Genomic DNA, 23,647 nt, shown 5'->3' with positions numbered 1-23,647 from the left:
GGCAGGAAAGAAATGGTCGTGTGAGGGAGCCTTGGTTGACGAGGGAGGTTGAATGTCTAGTAAAGAGGAAGAAGGAGGCTTACATAAGGTTGAGGAAACAGGGTTCGGACAGGGCAGTGGAGGGATACAGGATAGCCAGAAGGGACCTGAAGAAAGGGATTAGGAGAGCTAAGAGAGGGCATGAAAAATCCTTGGCGGATAGGATCAAGGATAACCCCAAGGCATTTTATGCGTATGTGAGAAACATGAGAATGACGAGAACGAGGGTAGGTCCGATCAAGGACAGGAGTGGGAGATTGTGTATTGAGTCGGAAGAGATAGGAGAGGTCTTGAATGAGTACTTTTCTTCAGTATTTACGAACGAGAGGGACCGTATTGTTGAAGAGGAGAGTGTGAAACGGACTGGTAAGCTAGAAGAGATACTTGTTAGGAAGGAAGATGTGTTGGACATTTTGAGCAACTTGAGGATAGACAAGTCCCCCGGGCCTGACGGAATATATCCTAGGATTATTTGGGAAGCAAGAGAGGAAATTGCAGTACCGTTGGCAATGATCTTTTCGTCTTCACTGTCAACGGGGGTGGTACCAGGGGACTGGAGAGTAGCGAATGTTGTGCCCCTGTTCAAAAAAGGGAATAGGGATAACCCCGGGAATTATAGGCCAGTTAGTCTTACTTCTGTGGTAGGCAAAGTAATGGAAAGGGTACTGAGGGATAGGATTTATGAGTATCTGGAAAGACACTGCTTGATTAGGGACAGCCAGCACTGATTTGTGAAGGGTAGGTCTTGCCTTACAAGTCTTACTGAATTCTTTGAGGAGATGACCAAGCATGTGGATGAGGGTAGAGCAGTGGATGTAGTGTACATGGATTTTAGTAAGGCATTTGATAAGGTTCCCCATTGTAGGCTTATGCGGAAAGTCAGGAGGCATGGGATAGAGGGAAATTTGGCCAATTGAATCGAAAACTGGCTAACCGGTCGAAGTCAGCGAGTGGTGGTAATCGGTAAATATTCAGCCTGGAGCCCAGTTACAAGTGGAGTTCCGCAGGGATCAGTTCTGGGTCCTCTGCTGTTTGTAATTTTTATTAATGACTTGGATGAGGGAGTCGAAGGGTGGGTCAGTAAATTTGCAGATGATACGAAGATTGGTGGAGTTGTGGACAGTGAGGAGGGCTGTTGTCGACTGCAAAGGGACTTAGATATGATGCAGAGCTGGGCTGAGGAGTGGCAGATGGAGTTCAACCCTGCCAAGTGTGAGGTTGTCCATTTTGGAAGAACAAATAAGAATGCGGAATACAGGGTTAACGGTAGGGTTCTTAGTCAGGTGGAGGAACAGAGGGATCTTGGGGTCTATCTACATAGATCTTTGAAAGTTGCCACTCAGGTGGATAGAGCTTGTAAGAAGGCCTATGGTGTATTAGCGTTCATTAGCAGAGGGATTGAATTCAAGAGTCGTGAAGTCATGTTGCAGCTGTACAGGACTTTGGTTAGGCCACATTTGGAGTACTGTGTGCAGTTCTGGTCGCCTCACTTTAGGAAAGATGTGGAAGCTTTGGAGAGGGTGCAGAGAAGATTTACCAGGATGTTGCCTGGAGAATAGGTCGTACGAGGATAGGTTGAGAGTTCTCGGCCTTTTCTCGTTGGAACGGCGAAGGATGAGGGGTGACTTGATAGAGGTTTATAAGATGATCAGAGGAATAGATAGAGTAGACAGTCAGAAACTTTTTCCCCGGGTACAACAGAGTGTTACAAGGGGACATAAATTTAAGGTGAAGGGTGGAAGGTATAGGGGAGATGTCAGGGGTGGGTTCTTTACCCAGAGAGTGGTGGGGGCATGGAATGCGCTGCCCGTGGGAGTGGTAGAGTCAGAATCATTGGCGACCTTTAAGCGGCAATTGGATAGGTACATGGATGGGTGCTTAATCTAGGATAGATGTTCGGCACAACATCGTGGGCCGAAGGGCCTGTTCTGTGCTGTATTGTTCTATGTTCTATGTTCTATGTCTCAGAAGATAACACATGTCTTGACTGGTCCAGGCCAAGTCTCTAACAAGCAAATCCCAATGGGATGTCTGTAAATTTCCATTAATACACATTTAGAGATATGGAAGGTGTCTGGGGGAATTGAAAGGAAGCTGCCAGCAGAAAGTGTTAACCCACTGTGAGTCTGAGATGGGGGGGTGGGGCCAACTCACTGAGTGATGTTGTTATAATTATACTTTGTTCAGAAAACTGCTGCAATCTGCTGTTCATTAACTTTTTCAAAAGCTGAGTTCAATTTGATATTTGCCCAACAATAGTTTATCGAGATCTTGAAAACAACCTGAGGGTGTAAAGTACAAAAACTTGATTTAATGAGAATCAAAAACACACAGTTCACTCTATTCCCAAAGATTTGAAATTCATTATTAATCCAATTTTGAATCTATGAACAACACCCTAATTTTCAGTGAGCCCTCTTTAACTGTGGGGTGAGTTCCCACCTTTGTGCAGTGTAGTGAGGTACACAGCTGTGATTCAGTATACGGGGTGTCCCTGTCTACTGCCCATTTTTCAGCTGTTTCTACCTTATCCTCATCGGCACCTGCTGCAGCCACTGACTCACCGTTTCTTCTTGTTTTAGTATTAACTCATCTACACAACTGTCAATATAAAGTGGTGATGATCACTCCCCCTTTCTGATCTTTATCATTCTTCGGAACCATCCATGAACATTTTCCCCTGGGGTGGGGATGGCCCGATGGGTTGAACCCATCTCTCAGCATACCCTTCATTAATTTTGACTGTTGTTCTGCTGTAAACCCGGTGATGGAGCCCTCTGACATTCAATCAAAGTTTCCAGCCTTTTCCTCATTCACCTCCCTGACTGCATTTTTCAATCTCCTCCAATGAAATGTTCTTCCTCCCTAGAGATGTGATTATAACCACTGGCACAGGCAGTGAGACTGTGACTCCTCTTGTGAGATCTCTCAGCTCAAACCTGATGTATTTTCACATTTTAGTTGGAGAAGCCCAGCTCAAGGTTAGGATTTAATGTTTTGAAATTTTTTTCCTGAGTAAAGATGGCAGAATAGGATACTCAACCCCTCGAGACCTGTCCCTCTATTCCCACCCTCTGCTCTCTCCAAATGTCACTCCTGCTCCCACTCCCATCTCTTCACCATTCCCTACTCCGGGTTTCTCTTCCCCTTCTCCAGTTGTAATCTCTCCCAGACCTTTTCCTGGACCACTTTCCCGATGCCAGGGATCATTCCCTCCAGTCTCAGGTGGTGTCCCCATGCCGTGTGGTATCACTCTCCCACCCACCACCCACCTCCTCGTTCCTGCTTGGTTCAGGTTTTACCACAAGATTTGTCACTGTTCCAGGGAGTAAAGAGCCTGGGGGAATTACAGGTACATTTTGTGTCTCATGTTGTAAAATTTGCAGTTAGTCAAATTCAAGGATTTGGATGGTCCTGGTGTGGGTGAAGTCACTTTATGTCTCGTAACAATATTTCTTTGCATGCCTCATGGTTCAACATTAAAATGTTGTATCGCCATGGAGACATTATTGTGAAATGGGCCAAATGGTGACTTGTATGTCTATTTATGGAAAATAATAAAATTAGCTCAGTATCTTGCTCATGAATAGCAATGGTGTAAATGTTGGTCAAATCTGGACCACCCAATATTCACTGAAAGAAAAACAGACTCAAACGGCAGACCTGAGGCGAAGTTTCAATTGTCCATCTGTACATTTACAGGGTCTGTATTTCAGACCAATGGGTGGAGCTGACACTTATCTTTATGTGAGTGGTTCAAGGGCTCTTCATTCACATTAAGAAATAAAAAATGTCAAACAAAGTCTGAACCCATAACAGTACTTTTCAGTCATTTCACTTTGTCGACACATAGTATTTCCTGTTACCTCTCGGTGTGCAGGAGATTCTGACAAGATTGGTTTTTATAGCGCATTCCTTCTTGCCTGAAGATTGTGGTGAGCCCTGTTTTTGAATTGCTACAGTCCATGTATTTTGTCTAGTAATGAGTGTTTCTAAGAGCCTGCAGACTCCTCGACCAGTGTACACAATATTTATTTACCCAGGGTCCTTAGCGTGTATCAGGTAAGGACAACACAGCATGAGACTGCAGTCAGTCAGCCAAGTCCCAACTTTATTTGAGACAACAAAGGGAAAAACTACACTTGACAATTTTACCAACTCTATTTCTAACGATCAGATTCTTTTGAATATTAAGACACTTCCCAGACCTTTTGCTACTCTATTGAATTGTTCCACCTCTCTTTATGAATTGATTCTCTCTCTGGTCGGAGGGTGAGCTGCTCTGCTCACTGCTGTATCCTGACCTGCCTGTAGATCGGCTGGAGAGTGGGGTCCAGTCAAGTTCTGCCAGGCCAGGTTCTTATACCCTGCTGGCTACATTCTGGAACCTTCCAAGGACTTGGCTAATCAGGGGAATCAAACTAATTGGTTTTATCACCTTGAAATGCTGCAAATGGTTATCGATGGCTTGCTAACAGTCACCTGTTTGGTGTGTCTGCCTTGGGCCTGGAAGTCTGGTTTCGTCCCCGAATACACACCTGGTCTTCTGCCTTACTGAGGCATGTCCCACGCATCTTGTGATGTTTGTTTGACACACTTTGTAATGTGCTCTGGTGCCTCTCCAGTTTTCAATTGTCCGGGCGTAAATCTTGCAAGGATTGTCCCTGGGCAGAATTGTCTCTTGTGTGCCTGTCTTGGCTCAGGATTCCCAGCATACTTTGCTTTTTGGCCAATTTTTGTGCCCTGTTTATTTCAGTTGCTGTTCCTGTATTTCTGCCCTCCCTTCTGAATGGTTTTTATTTCACCTGAGCAGTCGCAGGCATTGACAATGCTTCACCACCAAACCATAGTCACCCGACTACTGGAGAAAGAAGGCCTCATCTTTCGCCCTGGACCCTTCCAACCACACGGGATCAATGTGAATTTCATCAGCTTCCTCATTTCCCCTCCCCCACCTTATCCCAGATCCAACCTTCCAACTCGGTACCATCCTCTTGAACTGTCCTCCCTGTCCAAGTTCCTTCCTGCATGTCTGCTTCACCCTCCTCTCTGCCCTATCACATTCACCCCCACCTTCATCCACCTATCACAATCCCAGTTACCTTCCCCTCCCACCTCATCCCACTCCCATTTATCTCTCAGCCCCCTTGGGCCACAAGTCTCAATCCTTATGAAGGGCTTTTGCCTGAAATGTTTATTCTCCCGCTCCTGGGATGATGCCTGACCAGCTGAGCTTTTCCATTATCGATGGGTTGCTATCAGTGACCTGTTCGGTGTGTCTGTCTTGAAAATTTCCATCAGGTAGCCCCTCACCCTCTGGCGTTAGTTGAAAATAAAACCGAGAAGAATACAGCACAGGAATGGGCACTTTAGCCCAGGATGCTGTGGTGAAAATGACGCCAATTTAAACGAATCCCTTCTGCCTGCCCCTTGTCCATATCCCTCCATCCCTGACATATCCATGTGCTTACCTAACAGTCTCTTACACGACTCTATTGTATCTGCCTCCTCCACCATCCTTGACAGTGCATTCCAGACCCCTACCGCTCTCTGTGTAAAAAACTTACACCTCACATCTCCTTTGAACTTTGCCCCTTTCACCTCAAATGCGCGCTCCCTTACTTTAGATATTTCATCTCAGGGTAAAACTCTATCTATGCATCTCCCAATTTTAGAAATCTTTATCAAATCTCCCTTCAGCCTCCTCCCCCGCCCCCAGAGAAAACAACCCTAATTTTTGTCAATGCTTCTTATTGCTCATACCCTCTAATCCAGGCAACATCCTGGTAAACCACTTCTACAACCTCTGCAAAGCCTCCACATCCTTCCTGTAATGTGGTGACCAGAACTGGACGCAATATTCTTAGTGTGGCTAGACCAGAGTCTCATAAAGCTGCAACATGAAATCCTGACTCTTGTACTTAATTCCTCAACCAATAAAGGCAAGCATACATTACACCTTCTTTACCATCCTATCTACTGGTGTGGCCACTTCAAGGAAGTTATCAAATTGAACCCCAAAATCCCTTTGTACAGCAGTACTGTTCAGGGTCCTGCTATTAACTGTCTACATTTCCTTAACATTTGAATTCCCAAATGCAGCACCTCACACTTACCCAGATTAAACTCCATCTATCATTTCTCCACCCATATCTGCACTGATCTATATCCTGCCGAATCCTTTGACAACCTTCTACACTATCCAAAACTCCACAGATCCTTGTATCATCTACATTTTCATCCAATTCATTTTTATAAATATCACAAACAGCAGAGATCCCAGTACAGATCCCTGTGGAACACCACTAAGTCACGGACCTCCAACTTGAAAAACATCCTTCCACCACTACCCTCTGCCTTCTATGGGCAAGCCAATTCTGAATCCAGGTGGCCAAGTCACCGGGGATCCCATCCTACTGAGATCTTAATCTTCTGGATGAGCCTACCATGAGGAACATTACTGAAAGCCTTATTAAAATCCATGTAGCTAACATCCACTGCTCTACTCTCATCAGTCACCATTGTCACCATTTTAAAAAGTGCAATCAATTTAGTCAGGCATGATCCGTGCTTCTCAAAGCCATGCTGACCGTCCCTAATTAGGCCAGACTTTTCCAAATGTAAATCCTATCCTGTCCCTTTCCCAACCACCAATATGAGACTCACCAATCTATAGTCTCCTGGATTATCCCTATTTCTCTTCTTGAACAGAGGAACAACATTAGCTCCTTGCCAGTCCTCCAGGACCTCTCTGGTGGCTAATGAGGGCACAAACATCTTGGTCAAGACCCAAACAATCTCTTCTCCTGCCTCTCTCAATAACCTGGGGTGGATAGCATCATGCCCTGGGGGCTTATCCATCTTAAGTGCTCTTTAAGAGACCCAACACCACTTCTTACTTGATCTCAAAATACCGCAGCATGTTAGCATGCTCCACCCAAATCTCACCATCCTCCATATCCTTCTCCTGGGGGAATACTGATGTAAAGTACTCATTTAGGACCTCACCCACATCCTCAGTCTCCAAGCACAAGTTCCCTCCTTCCTTGAGTGGTCCTACTTTCTCCCTGGTTAGCCTCTTGTTTGTAATGTATGTGTAGAATGCCTTCAGAATCTCTTTCACCTGACTTGCCAAGGTCATTTCATGTCCTCTTCTTGCTGTCCTCATTCCCTGCTAGAGTTCTTTCCTGCTTTTTTAACATTCCTCACAGGCCATGTCCAATTTTAGCTTCCTGACCTTAAATATGCTTCTTTTTGCCCGAGTTGATATGCCCTCCAGTATGTCCTTTCTGAGTACCGATGTACCATTTTCGCTGATTAGTAACCCTGCACCAGCTACTTAGCCATACATTTATCTCTCCGATCTTTCTATTCCTTGCCTCACTAGCACACGATACTGGCTATATTGGATTTAGTGCTTAGCAATGAACCAGGTCAGGGGTCAGATCTCTTAGTGACCACAATTCCCTGACCTTTACTATGGGATAGGAGCAGACGGTATGGGAAAGTATTTAATTGGGGAGGGGGTATTACAATGCTATTAGGCAGGAACTATGGAGAATACATTGGGAATAGGTGTTCTCAGGGAAATGCAGGACACAATGTGGAGGTTGTTGGGAACACTTGTTGCAAGTGCTGGATAGGTTTGTCCCACTGAAGCAATGAAGGGATGGTAGGGTGAGGGAACCTTAGATGTCAAGAGATCTGGAATATCTAGTCAAGAGGAAGAAGGAAACTTACTTAAGGTTGAAGAAGCAAGGATCAGACAGGGCTCTAGAGAGTTACAAGGTAGCCAGGAAGGAACAGAAGAATGGACTTAGGAGAGCTAGAAGGACGATTAATGAAAACCCCAAGGTGTTCTACACTTATGTGAGGAATAAGAGGATTGCCAGAGTGAGGGTAGGGCTGATCAGAGATAGCGGAGGGAACTTGTGCCTGGAGTTGGAGGAGGTAGGGGAGGCCCTCAAGGAATACTTTGCTTCAGTATTCACCTGTGAGAGGGTTGTTTATGAATACAGCATGAAACAGGCTGATAAGCTCAAACAGATTGATGTTAAGAAGGAGGATGTGCTGGACATTTTGAAAAACATTAGGATAGATAAGTCCCCTGGGCCCAGACGGGATATATGCAAGGTTGCTACGAGAAGCGAGGGAAGAGATTGCTATGACTTTGGTGATGATCTTTGCGTCCTCAATGTCCACTGGAGTACTATCGGATGGTTGGAGGGTGGCAAGAAAGGGAACAGTGAAAACCCTGGGAATTATGGGGCAGTCAGTCTTGTGTCAGTGGTGGGTAAAATTATTGGAGAGGATTCTGAGAGACAGGATTTATGATTATTTGGAAATGCTTAATTTGATTAGAGACAGTCAGCATGGCTTTGTGAGGGGCAGGTTATGCCACATGAGCCTTATTGAATTATTTGAGGATGTAGGGAAAGCTGGATGACGAAAAAAATTGATGGCTTGATGAAGAAAAAGAAGGAAGCATATGTCAGGTGTATACAGGAAAGATGGAGTGAAACCTTAGAAGAGTATAAAAGGTAATAGGAGTATACTTGAGGGAAATCAGGAGGGCAAAAGGGGGACATGAGATAGCTTTGGCAAATAGGGTTAAAGAGAATGCAAAGGGATTTTACAAACACATTAAGGACAAAAGGGTGACTAGGGAGAGAATAGGGCCCCATAAAGGTCAGCAAGGTGGCCTTTGTGTGGAGCCGCAGGAGATGTAGGGGGAGATACTAAACGTGTAGTTTTCAACAGTATTTACTGTGGAGAAAGACATGGAAGATATAGAATGTGGGGAAATCGATGGTGACACCTTGAAAAACATTACTATTTACAGAGGAGGAAGTGCTGGACGTCTTGAAATGCGAAAAGGTGGATAAATCCTCCGGATCTGATCAGGTGTAGTCTAGAACACTGTGGGAAGCTGAGGAGTGATTGCTGAGTCCCTTGCTGAGATACTTGTATCATTGATAGTCACAGGGGAGGTGCCGGAAAACTGGCGGTTGGCTAACGTGGTGCCACTATATTAGAAAGGTGATAAAGACAATCCAGGGAGCTATGGACTGGTGGGCCTGATGTCGTTTGTCGGCATGTTATTGGAGGGAATCCTGAGGGATAGGATGTACATGTATTTGGAAAGGCGAGGACTGATTAGGTATAGTAAACATGGCTCTGTGCGTGGGAAATCATGCCTCACAAACATCATTAAGTTTTTGAAGAATTAACAAAGGGAATTGATTAGGGCAGTATGGTGGACGTGATCTATATGGACTTCAGTATGGCATTCAACAAGGTTTTTCATGGGAGACTGATTAGCAAGGTTAGATCTCATGGAATACGGGGGAACTAGCCATTTGGATACAGAACTGGCTCGTAGGCAGAAGACAGAGGGTGGTGGTGCAGGATTGTTTTTCAGACTGGAGGCCTGTAACCATTGGAATGCCACAAGGATTGGTGCTAGGGTCCACTACTTTTTGTCATTTATATAAATGATTTGGATGTCAGCACAAAAGGTACAGTTAGTAAGGTTGCAGAGGACACCAAAATTGTAGGTGTAGTGGACAGCGAAGAAGGTTACCTCAGATTACAACGGGATCTTGATCGGATGGACCAATGGGCTGAGGAATGGCAGATGGAGTTTAATTCAGATAAATGCGAGGTGCTGCATTTTGGGAAAGCAACTCTTAGGAAGACTTATACACTTAATGGTAAGGTCTCAGGGAGTGTTGCTGAACAAAGAGACCTTGGAGTGCAGCTCTTTGAAAGTAGAGTCGCAGGTAGATAGGATAGTGAAGAAGGTGTTTGGTCTGCTTTCCTTTATTGGTCAGAGTATTGAGTACAGGAGTTGGAAGGTCATGTTGTGGCTGTACAGGATGTTGGTTAGACCACATTTGGAATATTGCGTGCAGTTCTGGTCTCGTTTCTATTGAAAAGATGTTATGAAATTTGAAAGGGTTCAGAAAAGATTTACTGGGATGTTGCCAGGGTTGGAGGTTTTGAGATATAGGGAGAGGTTAAATAGGGCGGGGCTGTTTTCTCTGGAGTGTCAGAGGCTGAGGGGTGACATTAATGAGGTTTATAAAATCATGAGGGTTGTGGATAGGATAAATAGACAAAGTCTTTTCCCTGGGGTGGAGGAGTCCAGAACTGGAGAGCATTGGTTAAGGTTGAGAGGGTAAAGATATAAAAGAGACCTGAGGGTCAACTTTTTCACACAATGGGTGGTGCATGTGTGGAATGAGCTGCCAGAGGAAGTGGTGGAGGCGAGTACAATTGCAACATTCAAAAGGTATCTGGATGGGTATATGAATGAGAAGGATTCAGAGGAATATGGGCCAGGTGCTGTCAACTGGGACTAGATGAGGTTGGTATATCTGGTTGGCATGGACAAGTTGGACCGAAGGGTCTGTTTCCGTGTTGTACATCTCTATTACTCTATGTGACAAAGCACAGTGATGAAGTTAGAGCAGTGAATCATAGAATCACTACAGTGCGGAAACAAGGGCTGGCTGAAAGGCAGCTGGAGGGACGGAGGGAGGGAAGCACGCACAGAGGAGGAAGAGCAAAGAGAAAAGAGAAAAAAAAAACAAAGGGGATAAAGAGAAAGAGCAGCAAAGAAAATGTGGCTGGCCAGCACGCCTTGAAGTAGGGAGAAAAGGAAGGGGCCGGTGCCTCCGGCCATACTAGTCTGAAAACGCCCGATCTCGTCTGATTTCGGAAGGTAAGCAGACTCAGTCCTGGTTAGGACTTGGATGTGAGACCGCCTGGGAATACCAGGTGCAGTAGGCTTTTTCCGCCAGCAGGGGCTGCTCAAGTCACCCCTCTGCACTTGTGTTGTGCCACGCAATGGAGCGGCAGGTTATTTTTGCTGCTGCTGCTGTGCCGGCCATCAGTCGCCTGCAGGCACTAGACAGGGAGGGGAGGAGAGCGGAGCGCTGCCGAAATCAGCAAGAACGACGGAAAGAAAGGGATTGGGGCTGCACGCTGTCTGCGGGTGGCAGTCAGGAAAGGAGGACAATAGGTGCAGGAGTTGGCCATTCTGCCTTTCGAGCCTGCACCACCATTCAATATGATCATGGCTGATCATCCTTAATCAGTATCCTGTTCCTGCCTTATCTCCGTAACCCTTGATTCCACTATCCTTGAGAGCTCTATGCAACTCTTTCTTAAATGAATCCAGAGACTGGGCCTCCACTGCCCTCTGGGGCAGAGCATTCCACACAGCCACCATTCTCTGGGTGAAGAAGTTTCTCCTCATCTCTGTCCTAAATGGTCTACCCCGTATTTTTAAGCAGTGTCCTCTGTTTCGGCACTCACCCAGCAGCGGAAACATGTTTCCTGCCGCCAGAGTGTCCAATCCTTTGATGATCTGAAATGTCTCAATCAGATCCCCTCTCAGTCTTCTAAACTCGAGGGTACACACAAGTCCAGTCGCTCCAGTCTTTCAGTGTAAGGTAATCCCGCCAGTCCAGGAATTGACCTGGTGAACCTACGCTGCATTCCCTCAATAGCCAGAATCAAATCTGGAGACCAGAACTGCACACAGTACTGCAGGTGTGGTCTCACCAGGGCCCTGTACAGCTGCAAAAGAACCTCTTTGCTTCTATACTCCATCCCTCTTGTTATGAAGGCCAGCATGCTATTAGCCTTCTTCACTACCTGCTGTACCTGCATGCTTACCTTCATTGAGTGGTGTACAGGAACCCCCAGATCTCTCTGTCCTGCCCCTTGACCTAAATTGATTCCATTTAGGTAGTAATCTGCCTTGCACCAAAGTGGGTAACCATTGATTTATCCACATTAAATTGCATCTGGCCACTCACCTAACTTGTCCAGGTCACCCTGTAATCTGCTAACATCCTGATGACATTTCACCCTGCCAGCCAGCTTAGTATCATCAGCAAATTTGCTAATGTTATGGCTAATAGCATCTTGTAGATGGTTAAGATATATGGTAAAAAGCTGCGGTGCCAGTAGTGATCCCTGCGGTACCCCCCTGGCCACTGCCTGCCATTGGGAAAGGGAGGCGTGGAGGAGTGCGGAAGGATGAGAGAATGCAGGCTGCAGCCTTATGAAGCAGGGGGAGGGCTTGCAGTTGGCCTGCGTGGGGATGTGGGAGACTACAGGAGCCTGGTGGGCAAGGGCTGGCTGAAAGGCAGCTGGAGGGACGGAGGGAGGGAAGCACGCACAGAGGAGGAAGAGCAAAGAGAAAAGAGAAAAAAAAAACAAAGGGGATAAAGAGAAAGAGCAGCAAAGAAAATGTGGCTGGCCAGCACGCCTTGAAGTAGGGAGAAAAGGAAGGGGCCGGTGCCTACGGCCATACTAGTCTGAAAACGCCCGATCTCGTCTGATCTCGGAAGCTAAGCAGACTCAGGCCTGGTTAGTACTTGGATGGGAGACCGCCTGGGAAGACCAAGTGCAGTAGGCTTTTTCCGCCAGCAGGGGCTGCTCAAGTCACCCCTCTGCACTTGTGTTGTGCCACGCAATGGAGCGGCAGGTTATTTTTGCTGCTGCTGCTGCTGCTGCTGCTGTGCCGGCCATCAGTCGCCTGCAGGCACCAGACAGGGAGGGGAGGAGAGCGGAGCGCTGCCGAAATCAGCGAGAAAGACGGAAAGAAAGGGATTGGGGCTGCACGCTGTCTGCGGGTGGCAGTCAGGAAAGGAGGACAATAGGTGCAGGAGTTGGCCATTCTGCCTTTCGAGCCTGCACCACCATTCAATATGATCATGGCTGATCATCCTTAATCAGTATCCTGTTCCTGCCTTATCTCCGTAACCCTTGATTCCAGTATCCTTGAGAGCTCTATGCAACTCTTTCTTAAATGAATCCAGAGACTGGGCCTCCACTGCCCTCTGGGGCAGAGCATTCCACACAGCCACCACTCTCTGGGTGAAGAAGTTTCTCCTCATCTCTGTCCTAAATGGTCTACCCCGTATTTTTAAGCAGTGTCCTCTGTTTCGGCACTCACCCAGCAGCGGAAACATGTTTCCTGCCGCCAGAGTGTCCAATCCTTTGATGATCTGAAATGTCTCAATCAGATCCCCTCTCAGTCTTCTAAACTCGAGGGTACACACAAGCCCAGTCGCTCCAGTCTTTCAGTGTAAGGTAATCCCGCCAGTCCAGGAATTGACCTGGTGAACCTACGCTGCATTCCCTCAATAGCCAGAATCAAATCTGGAGAGCAGAACTGCACACGGTACTCCAGGTGTGGTCTCACCAGGGCCCTGTACAGCTGCAAAAGAACCTCTTTGCTTCTATACTCCATCCCTCTTGTTATGAAGGCCAGCATGCTATTAGCCTTCTTCACTACCTGCTGTACCTGCATGCTTACCTTCATTGAGTGGTGTACAGGAACCCCCAGATCTCTCTGTCCTGCCCCTTGACCTAAATTGATTGCATTTAGGTAGTAATCTGCCTTCCACCAAAGTGGGTAACCATTGATTTATCCACATTAAATTGCATCTGGCCACTCACCTAACTTGTCCAGGTCACCCTGTAATCTGCTAACATCCTGATGACATTTCACCCTGCCAGCCAGCTTAGTATCATCAGCAAATTTGCTAATGTTATGGCTAATAGCATCTTGTAGATGGTTAAAATATATGGTAAAAAGCTGCGGTGCCAGTAGTGATCCCTGCGGTACCCCCCTGGCCACTGCCTGCCATTGGGAAAGGGAGGCGTGGAGGAGTGCGGAAGGATGAGAGAATGCAGGCTGCAGCCTTATGAAGCAGGGGGAGGGCTTGCAGTTGGCCTGCGTGGGGATGTGGGAGACTACAGGAGCCTGGTGGGCAAGGGCTGGCTGAAAGGCAGCTGGAGGGACGGAGGGAGGGAAGCACGCACAGAGGAGGAAGAGCAAAGAGAAAAGAGAAAAAAAAAACAAAGGGGATAAAGAGAAAGAGCAGCAAAGAAAATGTGGCTGGCCAACACGCCTTGAAGTAGGGAGAAAAGGAAGGGGCCAGTGCCTACGGCCATACTAGTCTGAAAACGCCCGATCTCTTCTGATCTCGGAAGCTAAGCAGACTCAGGCCTGGTTAGTACTTGGATGGGAGACCGCCTGGGAATACCAGGTGCAGTAGGCTTTTTCCGCCAGCAGGGGCTGCTCAAGTCACCCCTCTGCACTTGTGTTGTGCCACGCAATGGAGCGGCAGGTTATTTTTGCTGCTGCTGCTGCTGCTGCTGCTGCTGTGCCGGCCATCAGTCGCCTGCAGGCACCAGACAGGGAGGGGAGGAGAGCGGAGCGCTGCCGAAATCAGCGAGAAAGACGGAAAGAAAGGGATTGGGGCTGCACGCTGTCTGCGGGTGGCAGTCAGGAAAGGAGGACAATAGGTGCAGGAGTTGGCCATTCTGCCTTTCGAGCCTGCACCACCATTCAATATGATCATGGCTGATCATCCTTAATCAGTATCCTGTTCCTGCCTTATCTCCGTAACCCTTGATTCCAGTATCCTTGAGAGCTCTATGCAACTCTTTCTTAAATGAATCCAGAGACTGGGCCTCCACTGCCCTCTGGGGCAGAGCATTCCACACAGCCACCACTCTCTGGGTGAAGAAGTTTCTCCTCATCTCTGTCCTAAATGGTCTACCCCGTATTTTTAAGCAGTGTCCTCTGTTTCGGCACTCACCCAGCAGCGGAAACATGTTTCCTGCCGCCAGAGTGTCCAATCCTTTGATGATCTGAAATGTCTCAATCAGATCCCCTCTCAGTCTTCTAAACTCGAGGGTACACACAAGCCCAGTCGCTCCAGTCTTTCAGTGTAAGGTAATCCCGCCAGTCCAGGAATTGACCTGGTGAACCTACGCTGCATTCCCTCAATAGCCAGAATCAAATCTGGAGAGCAGAACTGCACACGGTACTCCAGGTGTGGTCTCACCAGGGCCCTGTACAGCTGCAAAAGAACCTCTTTGCTTCTATACTCCATCCCTCTTGTTATGAAGGCCAGCATGCTATTAGCCTTCTTCACTACCTGCTGTACCTGCATGCTTACCTTCATTGAGTGGTGTACAGGAACCCCCAGATCTCTCTGTCCTGCCCCTTGACCTAAATTGATTCCATTTAGGTAGTAATCTGCCTTCCACCACAGTGGGTAACCATTGATTTATCCACATTAAATTGCATCTGGCCACTCACCTAACTTGTCCAGGTCACCCTGTAATCTGCTAACATCCTGATGACATTTCACCCTGCCAGCCAGCTTAGTATCATCAGCAAATTTGCTAATGTTATGGCTAATAGCATCTTGTAGATGGTTAAGATATATGGTAAAAAGCTGCGGTGCCAGTAGTGATCCCTGCGGTACCCCCCTGGCCACTGCCTGCCATTGGGAAAGGGAGGCGTGGAGGAGTGCGGAAGGATGAGAGAATGCAGGCTGCAGCCTTATGAAGCAGGGGGAGGGCTTGCAGTTGGCCTGCGTGGGGATGTGGGAGACTACAGGAGCCTGGTGGGCAAGGGCTGGCTGAAAGGCAGCTGGAGGGACGGAGGGAGGGAAGCACGCACAGAGGAGGAAGAGCAAAGAGAAAAGAGAAAAAAAAAACAAAGGGGATAAAGAGAAAGAGCAGCAAAGAAAATGTGATTGGCCAGCACGCCTTGAAGTAGGGAGAAAAGGAAGGGGCCGGTGCCTACGGCCATACTAGTCTGAAAACGCCCGATCTCGTCTGATCTCGGAAACTAAGCAGACTCAGGCCTGGTTAGTACTTGGATGGGAGACCGCCTGGGAATACCAGGTGCAGTAGGCTTTTTCCGCCAGCAGGGGCTGCTCAAGTCACCCCTCTGCACTTGTGTTGTGCCACGCAATGGAGCAGCAGGTTATTTTTGCTGCTGCTGCTGCTGCTGCTGCTGCTGCTGCTGTGCCGGCCATCAGTCGCCTGCAGGCACCAGACAGGGAGGGGAGGAGAGCGGAGCGCTGCCGAAATCAGCGAGAAAGATGGAAAGAAAGGGATTGGGGCTGCACGCTGTCTGCGGGTGGCAGTCAGGAAAGGAGGACAATAGGTGCAGGAGTTGGCCATTCTGCCTTTCGAGCCTGCACCACCATTCAATATGATCATGGCTGATCATCCTTAATCAGTATCCTGTTCCTGCCTTATCTCCGTAACCCTTGATTCCAGTATCCTTGAGAGCTCTATGCAACTCTTTCTTAAATGAATCCAGAGACTGGGCCTCCACTGCCCTCTGGGGCAGAGCATTCCACACAGCCACCACTCTCTGGGTGAAGAAGTTTCTCCTCATCTCTGTCCTAAATGGTCTACCCCGTATTTTTAAGCAGTGTCCTCTGTTTCGGCACTCACCCAGCAGCGGAAACATGTTTCCTGCCGCCAGAGTGTCCAATCCTTTGATGATCTGAAATGTCTCAATCAGATCCCCTCTCAGTCTTCTAAACTCGAGGGTACACACAAGCCCAGTCGCTCCAGTCTTTCAGTGTAAGGTAATCCCGCCAGTCCAGGAATTGACCTGGTGAACCTACGCTGCATTCCCTCAATAGCCAGAATCAAATCTGGAGAGCAGAACTGCACACAGTACTCCAGGTGTGGTCTCACCAGGGCCCTGTACAGCTGCAAAAGAACCTCTTTGCTTCTATACTCCATCCCTCTTGTTATGAAGGCCAGCATGCTATTAGCCTTCTTCACTACCTGCTGTACCGGCATGCTTACCTTCATTGAGTGGTGTACAGGAACCCCCAGATCTCTCTGTCCTGCCCCTTGACCTAAATTGATTGCATTTAGGTAGTAATCTGCCTTCCACCAAAGTGGGTAACCATTGATTTATCCACATTAAATTGCATCTGGCCACTCACCTAACTTGTCCAGGTCACCCTGTAATCTGCTAACATCCTGATGACATTTCACCCTGCCAGCCAGCTTAGTATCATCAGCAAATTTGCTAATGTTATGGCTAATAGCATCTTGTAGATGGTTAAGATATATGGTAAAAAGCTGCGGTGCCAGTAGTGATCCCTGCGGTACCCCCCTGGCCACTGCCTGCCATTGGGAAAGGGAGGCGTGGAGGAGTGCGGAAGGATGAGAGAATGCAGGCTGCAGCCTTATGAAGCAGGGGGAGGGCTTGCAGTTGGCCTGCGTGGGGATGTGGGAGACTACAGGAGCCTGGTGGGCAAGGGCCGGCTGAAAGGCAGCTGGAGGGACGGAGGGAGGGAAGCACGCACAGAGGAGGAAGAGCAAAGAGAAAAGAGAAAAAAAAAACAAAGGGGATAAAGAGAAAGAGCAGCAAAGAAAATGTGGCTGGCCAGCACGCCTTGAAGTAGGGAGAAAAGGAAGGGGCCGGTGCCTACGGCCATACTAGTCTGAAAACGCCCGATCTCTTCTGATCTCGGAAGTTAAGCAGACTCAGGCCTGGTTAGTACTTGGATAGGAGACCGCCTGGGAATACCAGGTGCAGTAGGCTTTTTCCGCCAGCAGGGGCTGCTCAAGTCACCCCTCTGCACTTGTGTTGTGCCACGCAATGGAGCGGCAGGTTATTTTTGCTGCTGCTGCTGCTGCTGCTGCTGCTGTGCCGGCCATCAGTCGCCTGCAGGCACCAGACAGGGAGGGGAGGAGAGCGGAGCGCTGCCGAAATCAGCGAGAAAGACGGAAAGAAAGGGATTGGGGCTGCACGCTGTCTGCGGGTGGCAGTCAGGAAAGGAGGACAATAGGTGCAGGAGTTGGCCATTCTGCCTTTCGAGCCTGCACCACCATTCAATATGATCATGGCTGATCATCCTTAATCAGTATCCTGTTCCTGCCTTATCTCCGTAACCCTTGATTCCAGTATCCTTGAGAGCTCTATGCAACTCTTTCTTAAATGAATCCAGAGACTGGGCCTCCACTGCCCTCTGGGGCAGAGCATTCCACACAGCCACCACTCTCTGGGTGAAGAAGTTTCTCCTCATCTCTGTCCTAAATGGTCTACCCCGTATTTTTAAGCAGTGTCCTCTGTTTCGGCACTCACCCAGCAGCGGAAACATGTTTCCTGCCGCCAGAGTGTCCAATCCTTTGATGATCTGAAATGTCTCAATCAGATCCCCTCTCAGTCTTCTAAACTCGAGGGTACACACAAGCCCAGTCGCTCCAGTCTTTCAGTGTAAGGTAATCCCGCCAGTCCAGGAATTGACCTGGTGAACCTACGCTGCATTCCCTCAATAGCCAGAATCAAATCTGGAGAGCAGAACTGCACACGGTACTCCAGGTGTGGTCTCACCAGGGCCCTGTACAGCTGCAAAAGAACCTCTTTGCTTCTATACTCCATCCCTCTTGTTATGAAGGCCAGCATGCTATTAGCCTTCTTCACTACCTGCTGTACCTGCATGCTTACCTTCATTGAGTGGTGTACAGGAACCCCCAGATCTCTCTGTCCTGCCCCTTGACCTAAATTGATTGCATTTAGGTAGTAATCTGCCTTCCACCAAAGTGGGTAACCATTGATTTATCCACATTAAATTGCATCTGGCCACTCACCTAACTTGTCCAGGTCACCCTGTAATCTGCTAACATCCTGATGACATTTCACCCTGCCAGCCAGCTTAGTATCATCAGCAAATTTGCTAATGTTATGGCTAATAGCATCTTGTAGATGGTTAAGATATATGGTAAAAAGCTGCGGTGCCAGTAGTGATCCCTGCGGTACCCCCCTGGCCACTGCCTGCCATTGGGAAAGGGAGGCGTGGAGGAGTGCGGAAGGATGAGAGAATGCAGGCTGCAGCCTTGTGAAGCAGGGGGAGGGCTTGCAGTTGGCCTGCGTGGGGATGTGGGAGACTACAGGAGCCTGGTGGGCAAGGGCCGGCTGAAAGGCAGCTGGAGGGACGGAGGGAGGGAAGCACGCACAGAGGAGGAAGAGCAAAGAGAAAAGAGAAAAAAAAAACAAAGGGGATAAAGAGAAAGAGCAGCAAAGAAAATGTGGCTGGCCAGCACGCCTTGAAGTAGGGAGAAAAGGAAGGGGCCGGTGCCTACGGCCATACTAGTCTGAAAACGCCCGATCTCGTCTGATCTCGGAAGCTAAGCAGACTCAGGCCTGGTTAGTACTTGGATGGGAGACCGCCTGGGAATACCAGGTGCAGTATGCTTTTTCCGCCAGCAGGGGCTGCTCAAGTCACCCCTCTGCACTTGTGTTGTGCCACGCAATGGAGCGGCAGGTTATTTTTGCTGCTGCTGCTGCTGCTGCTGCTGCTGTGCCGGCCATCAGTCGCCTGCAGGCACCAGACAGGGAGGGGAGGAGAGCGGAGCGCTGCCGAAATCAGCGAGAAAGACGGAAAGAAAGGGATTGGGGCTGCACGCTGTCTGCGGGTGGCAGTCAGGAAAGGAGGACAATAGGTGCAGGAGTTGGCCATTCTGCCTTTCGAGCCTGCACCACCATTCAATATGATCATGGCTGATCATCCTTAATCAGTATCCTGTTCCTGCCTTATCTCCGTAACCCTTGATTCCACTATCCTTGAGAGCTCTATGCAACTCTTTCTTAAATGAATCCAGAGACTGGGCCTCCACTGCCCTCTGGGGCAGAGCATTCCACACAGCCACCACTCTCTGGGTGAAGAAGTTTCTCCTCATCTCTGTCCTAAATGGTCTACCCCGTATTTTTAAGCAGTGTCCTCTGTTTCGGCACTCACCCAGCAGCGGAAACATGTTTCCTGCCGCCAGAGTGTCCAATCCTTTGATGATCTGAAATGTCTCAATCAGATCCCCTCTCAGTCTTCTAAACTCGAGGGTACACACAAGCCCAGTCGCTCCAGTCTTTCAGTGTAAGGTAATCCCGCCAGTCCAGGAATTGACCTGGTGAACCTACGCTGCATTCCCTCAATAGCCAGAATCAAATCTGGAGAGCAGAACTGCACACAGTACTCCAGGTGTGGTCTCACCAGGGCCCTGTACAGCTGCAAAAGAACCTCTTTGCTTCTATACTCCATCCCTCTTGTTATGAAGGCCAGCATGCTATTAGCCTTCTTCACTACCTGCTGTACCTGCATGCTTACCTTCATTGAGTGGTGTACAGGAACCCCCAGATCTCTCTGTCCTGCCCCTTGACCTAAATTGATTCCATTTAGGTAGTAATCTGCCTTCCACCAAAGTGGGTAACCATTGATTTATCCAGATTAAATTGCATCTGGCCACTCACCTAACTTGTCCAGGTCACCCTGTAATCTGCTAACATCCTGATGACATTTCACCCTGCCAGCCAGCTTAGTATCATCAGCAAATTTGCTAATGTTATGGCTAATAGCATCTTGTAGATGGTTAAAATATATGGTAAAAAGCTGCGGTGCCAGTAGTGATCCCTGCGGTACCCCCCTGGCCACTGCCTGCCATTGGGAAAGGGAGGCGTGGAGGAGTGCGGAAGGATGAGAGAATGCAGGCTGCAGCCTTATGAAGCAGGGGGAGGGCTTGCAGTTGGCCTGCGTGGGGATGTGGGAGACTACAGGAGCCTGGTGGGCAAGGGCTGGCTGAAAGGCAGCTGGAGGGACGGAGGGAGGGAAGCACGCACAGAGGAGGAAGAGCAAAGAGAAAAGAGAAAAAAAAAACAAAGGGGATAAAGAGAAAGAGCAGCAAAGAAAATGTGGCTGGCCAGCACGCCTTGAAGTAGGGAGAAAAGGAAGGGGCCGGTGCCTACGGCCATACTAGTCTGAAAACGCCCGATCTCGTCTGATCTCGGAAGCTAAGCAGACTCAGGCCTGGTTAGTACTTGGATGGGAGACCGCCTGGGAATACCAGGTGCAGTAGGCTTTTTCCGCCAGCAGGGGCTGCTCAAGTCACCCCTCTGCACTTGTGTTGTGCCACGCAATGGAGCGGCAGGTTATTTTTGCTGCTGCTGCTGCTGCTGCTGCTGCTGTGCCGGCCATCAGTCGCCTGCAGGCACCAGACAGGGAGGGGAGGAGAGCGGAGCGCTGCCGAAATCAGCGAGAAAGACGGAAAGAAAGGGATTGGGGCTGCACGCTGTCTGCGGGTGGCAGTCAGGAAAGGAGGACAATAGGTGCAGGAGTTGGCCATTCTGCCTTTCGAGCCTGCACCACCATTCAATATGATCATGGCTGATCATCCTTAATCAGTATCCTGTTCCTGCCTTATCTCCGTAACCCTTGATTCCAGTATCCTTGAGAGCTCTATGCAACTCTTTCTTAAATGAATCCAGAGACTGGGCCTCCACTGCCCTCTGGGGCAGAGCATTCCACACAGCCACCACTCTCTGGGTGAAGAAGTTTCTCCTCATCTCTGTCCTAAATGGTCTACCCCGTATTTTTAAGCAGTGTCCTCTGTTTCGGCACTCACCCAGCAGCGGAAACATGTTTCCTGCCGCCAGAGTGTCCAATCCTTTGATGATCTGAAATGTCTCAATCAGATCCCCTCTCAGTCTTCTAAACTCGAGGGTACACACAAGCCCAGTCGCTCCAGTCTTTCAGTGTAAGGTAATCCCGCCAGTCCAGGAATTGACCTGGTGAACCTACGCTGCATTCCCTCAATAGCCAGAATCAAATCTGGAGAGCAGAACTGCACACAGTACTCCAGGTGTGGTCTCACCAGGGCCCTGTACAGCTGCAAAAGAACCTCTTTGCTTCTATACTCCATCCCTCTTGTTATGAAGGCCAGCATGCTATTAGCCTTCTTCACTACCTGCTGTACCTGCATGCTTACCTTCATTGAGTGGTGTACAGGAACCCCCAGATCTCTCTGTCCTGCCCCTTGACCTAAATTGATTGCATTTAGGTAGTAATCTGCCTTCCACCAAAGTGGGTAACCATTGATTTATCCACATTAAATTGCATCTGGCCACTCACCTAACTTGTCCAGGTCACCCTGTAATCTGCTAACATCCTGATGACATTTCACCCTGCCAGCCAGCTTAGTATCATCAGCAAATTTGCTAATGTTATGGCTAATAGCATCTTGTAGATGGTTAAAATATATGGTAAAAAGCTGCGGTGCCAGTAGTGATCCCTGCGGTACCCCCCTGGCCACTGCCTGCCATTGGGAAAGGGAGGCGTGGAGGAGTGCGGAAGGATGAGAGAATGCAGGCTGCAGCCTTATGAAGCAGGGGGAGGGCTTGCAGTTGGCCTGCGTGGGGATGTGGGAGACTACAGGAGCCTGGTGGGCAAGGGCTGGCTGAAAGGCAGCTGGAGGGACGGAGGGAGGGAAGCACGCACAGAGGAGGAAGAGCAAAGAGAAAAGAGAAAAAAAAAACAAAGGGGATAAAGAGAAAGAGCAGCAAAGAAAATGTGGCTGGCCAACACGCCTTGAAGTAGGGAGAAAAGGAAGGGGCCGGTGCCTACGGCCATACTAGTCTGAAAACGCCCGATCTCTTCTGATCTCGGAAGCTAAGCAGACTCAGGCCTGGTTAGTACTTGGATGGGAGACCGCCTGGGAATACCAGGTGCAGTAGGCTTTTTCCGCCAGCAGGGGCTGCTCAAGTCACCCCTCTGCACTTGTGTTGTGCCACGCAATGGAGCGGCAGGTTATTTTTGCTGCTGCTGCTGCTGCTGCTGCTGCTGCTGTGCCGGCCATCAGTCGCCTGCAGGCACCAGACAGGGAGGGGAGGAGAGCGGAGCGCTGCCGAAATCAGCGAGAAAGACGGAAAGAAAGGGATTGGGGCTGCACGCTGTCTGCGGGTGGCAGTCAGGAAAGGAGGACAATAGGTGCAGGAGTTGGCCATTCTGCCTTTCGAGCCTGCACCACCATTCAATATGATCATGGCTGATCATCCTTAATCAGTATCCTGTTCCTGCCTTATCTCCGTAACCCTTGATTCCAGTATCCTTGAGAGCTCTATGCAACTCTTTCTTAAATGAATCCAGAGACTGGGCCTCCACTGCCCTCTGGGGCAGAGCATTCCACACAGCCACCACTCTCTGGGTGAAGAAGTTTCTCCTCATCTCTGTCCTAAATGGTCTACCCCGTATTTTTAAGCAGTGTCCTCTGTTTCGGCACTCACCCAGCAGCGGAAACATGTTTCCTGCCGCCAGAGTGTCCAATCCTTTGATGATCTGAAATGTCTCAATCAGATCCCCTCTCAGTCTTCTAAACTCGAGGGTACACACAAGCCCAGTCGCTCCAGTCTTTCAGTGTAAGGTAATCCCGCCAGTCCAGGAATTGACCTGGTGAACCTACGCTGCATTCCCTCAATAGCCAGAATCAAATCTGGAGAGCAGAACTGCACACGGTACTCCAGGTGTGGTCTCACCAGGGCCCTGTACAGCTGCAAAAGAACCTCTTTGCTTCTATACTCCATCCCTCTTGTTATGAAGGCCAGCATGCTATTAGCCTTCTTCACTACCTGCTGTACCTGCATGCTTACCTTCATTGAGTGGTGTACAGGAACCCCCAGATCTCTCTGTCCTGCCCCTTGACCTAAATTGATTCCATTTAGGTAGTAATCTGCCTTCCACCAAAGTGGGTAACCATTGATTTATCCACATTAAATTGCATCTGGCCACTCACCTAACTTGTCCAGGTCACCCTGTAATCTGCTAACATCCTGATGACATTTCACCCTGCCAGCCAGCTTAGTATCATCAGCAAATTTGCTAATGTTATGGCTAATAGCATCTTGTAGATGGTTAAGATATATGGTAAAAAGCTGCGGTGCCAGTAGTGATCCCTGCGGTACCCCCCTGGCCACTGCCTGCCATTGGGA

The 23,647-nt window shown here is 48.8% G+C and overlaps 7 non-coding genes and 1 pseudogene across 7 annotated transcripts; all 8 read left to right on the top strand.

Annotated features, from left to right (window-relative positions):
* Nucleotides 1-10,714: 10,714 nt before the first annotated feature.
* Nucleotides 10,715-10,833, top strand: LOC132809023 (5S ribosomal RNA; annotated as a pseudogene).
* Nucleotides 10,834-12,353: 1,520 nt separating this feature from the next.
* Nucleotides 12,354-12,472, top strand: LOC132808488 (5S ribosomal RNA). The gene has a single exon (XR_009642090.1). It is a non-coding gene; the product is annotated as a 5S ribosomal RNA (ribosomal RNA).
* A 1,532-nt stretch (nucleotides 12,473-14,004) lies between these two features.
* Nucleotides 14,005-14,123, top strand: LOC132809927 (5S ribosomal RNA). The gene has a single exon (XR_009642635.1). It is a non-coding gene; the product is annotated as a 5S ribosomal RNA (ribosomal RNA).
* Nucleotides 14,124-15,658: 1,535 nt separating this feature from the next.
* LOC132808548 (5S ribosomal RNA) lies at nucleotides 15,659-15,777 on the top strand. Its single transcript, XR_009642116.1, has one exon. It is a non-coding gene; the product is annotated as a 5S ribosomal RNA (ribosomal RNA).
* Nucleotides 15,778-17,318: 1,541 nt separating this feature from the next.
* On the top strand, nucleotides 17,319-17,437 carry LOC132808496 (5S ribosomal RNA). Its single transcript, XR_009642094.1, has one exon. It is a non-coding gene; the product is annotated as a 5S ribosomal RNA (ribosomal RNA).
* Nucleotides 17,438-18,972: 1,535 nt separating this feature from the next.
* On the top strand, nucleotides 18,973-19,091 carry LOC132808450 (5S ribosomal RNA). The gene has a single exon (XR_009642083.1). It is a non-coding gene; the product is annotated as a 5S ribosomal RNA (ribosomal RNA).
* A 1,535-nt stretch (nucleotides 19,092-20,626) lies between these two features.
* On the top strand, nucleotides 20,627-20,745 carry LOC132808875 (5S ribosomal RNA). Its single transcript, XR_009642167.1, has one exon. It is a non-coding gene; the product is annotated as a 5S ribosomal RNA (ribosomal RNA).
* Nucleotides 20,746-22,280: 1,535 nt separating this feature from the next.
* On the top strand, nucleotides 22,281-22,399 carry LOC132809921 (5S ribosomal RNA). The gene has a single exon (XR_009642633.1). It is a non-coding gene; the product is annotated as a 5S ribosomal RNA (ribosomal RNA).
* Nucleotides 22,400-23,647: the final 1,248 nt, after the last annotated feature.

This window comes from Hemiscyllium ocellatum, chromosome 3 (genome assembly GCF_020745735.1).
Source record: "Hemiscyllium ocellatum isolate sHemOce1 chromosome 3, sHemOce1.pat.X.cur, whole genome shotgun sequence".
In the NCBI taxonomy this organism is placed as follows: Eukaryota; Metazoa; Chordata; class Chondrichthyes; order Orectolobiformes; family Hemiscylliidae; genus Hemiscyllium; species Hemiscyllium ocellatum.
Note: the sequence above shows the minus strand (reverse complement) of the source record. Positions and strands in the feature narration are given on the sequence as shown.